Source organism: Anomaloglossus baeobatrachus, unplaced genomic scaffold (genome assembly GCF_048569485.1).
Source record: "Anomaloglossus baeobatrachus isolate aAnoBae1 unplaced genomic scaffold, aAnoBae1.hap1 Scaffold_2773, whole genome shotgun sequence".
In the NCBI taxonomy this organism is placed as follows: Eukaryota; Metazoa; Chordata; class Amphibia; order Anura; family Aromobatidae; genus Anomaloglossus; species Anomaloglossus baeobatrachus.
Window position 1 is genome coordinate 72,460 of NW_027442260.1, and position 2,412 is coordinate 74,871.

Below are 2,412 nucleotides of genomic sequence, written 5' to 3' on the forward strand. Positions count from 1 at the left end.
AAGCTTGCATCTGTTATAGTTTTGGAGAAAAATGTGTTCATTTCATGTATGCGCGAAATGCCTTAAAAATGGCTTTAAAATGGATTTGGAGCATGGAGACGATTATCTCGGGATTTCAATATAACCAAACAAAACTTTTAGTGGATTTCTACTTATTTTATTAAATATCATCTCCCCCAAACAGGACAAGCTTGCATCTGTTATAGTTTTGGAGAAAAATGTGTTCATTTTATGTATGCGCAAAATGCCTTTGACATGGCTTTAAAATGGATTTGGAGCATGGAGACGATTATCTCGGGATTGCAAGATAACCAAACAAAACTTTTAGTGGATTTCTACTTATTTTATTAAATATCATCTCCACCAAACAGGACAAGCTTGCATCTGTTATAGTTTTGGAGAAAAATGTGTTCATTTCATGTATGCGCGAAATGCCTTAAAAATGGCTTTAAAATGGATTTGGAGCATGGAGACGATTATCTCGGGATTGCAAGATAACCAAACAAAACTTTTAGTGGATTTCTACTTATTTTATTAAATATCATCTCCACCAAACAGGACAAGCTTGCATCTGTTATAGTTTTGGAGAAAAATGTGTTCATTTCATGTATGCGCGAAATGCCTTAAAAATGGCTTTAAAATGGATTTGGAGCATGGAGACGAATATCTCGGGATTGCAATATAACCAAACAAAACTTTTAGTGGATTTCTACTTATTTTATTAAATATCATCTCCACCAAACAGGACAAGCTTGCATCTGTTATAGTTTTGGAGAAAAATGTGTTCATTTCATGTATGCGCGAAATGCCTTAAAAATGGCTTTAAAATGGATTTGGAGCATGGAGACGATTATCTCGGGATTGCAAGATAACCAAACAAAACTTTTAGTGGATTTCTACTTATTTTATTAAATATCATCTCCACCAAACAGGACAAGCTTGCATCTGTTATAGTTTTGGAGAAAAATGTGTTCATTTCATGTATGCGCGAAATGCCTTAAAAATGGCTTTAAAATGGATTTGGAGCATGGAGACGATTATCTCGGGATTGCAATATAACCAAACAAAACTTTTAGTGGATTTCTACTTATTTTATTAAATATCATCTCCACCAAACAGGACAAGCTTGCATCTGTTATAATTTTGGAGAAAAATGTGTTCATTTCATGTATGCGCGAAATGCCTTAAAAATGGCTTTAAAATGGATTTGGAGCATGGAGACGATTATCTCGGGATTGCAAGATAACCAAACAAAACTTTTAGTGGATTTCTACTTATTTTATTAAATATCATCTCCACCAAACAGGACAAGCTTGCATCTGTTATAGTTTTGGAGAAAAATGTGTTCATTTCATGTATGCGCGAAATGCCTTAAAAATGGCTTTAAAATGGATTTGGAGCATGGAGACGATTATCTCGGGATTGCAAGATAACCAAACAAAACTTTTAGTGGATTTCTACTTATTTTATTAAATATCATCTCCACCAAACAGGACAAGCTTGCATCTGTTAAAGTTTTAAAGAAAAATGTGTTCATTTCATGTATGCGCGAAATGCCTTAAAAATGGCTTTAAAATGGATTTGGAGCATGGAGACGATTATCTCGGGATTGCAAGATAACCAAACAAAACTTTTAGTGGATTTCTACTTATTTTATTAAATATCATCTCCACCAAACAGGACAAGCTTGCATCTGTTATAGTTTTGGAGAAAAATGTGTTCATTTCATGTATGCGCAAAATGCCTTAAAAATGGCTTTAAAATGGATTTGGAGCATGGAGACGATTATCTCAGGATGGCAATATAAACAAACGAAACTTTTAGTAGATTTCTACTTATTTTATTAAATATTATCTCCACCAAACAGGACAAGCTTGCATCTGTTATAGTTTTGGAGAAAAATGTGTTCATTTCATGTATGCGCGAAATGCCTTAAAAATGGCTTTAAAATGGATTTGGAGCATGGAGACGATTATCTCGGGATTGCAAGATAACCAAACAAAACTTTTAGTGGATTTCTACTTATTTTATTAAATATCATCTCCACCAAACAGGACAAGCTTGCATCTGTTATAGTTTTGGAGAAAAATGTGTTCATTTCATGTATGCGCGAAATGCCTTAAAAATGGCTTTAAAATGGATTTGGAGCATGGAGACGATTATCTCGGGATTGCAAGATAACCAAACAAAACTTTTAGTGGATTTCTACTTATTTTATTAAATATCATCTCCACCAAACAGGACAAGCTTGCATCTGTTATAGTTTTGGAGAAAAATGTGTTCATTTCATGTATGCGCGAAATGCCTTAAAAATGGCTTTAAAATGGATTTGGAGCATGGAGACGATTATCTCGGGATTGCAAGATAACCAAACAAAACTTTTAGTGGATTTCTACTTATTTTATTAAATAT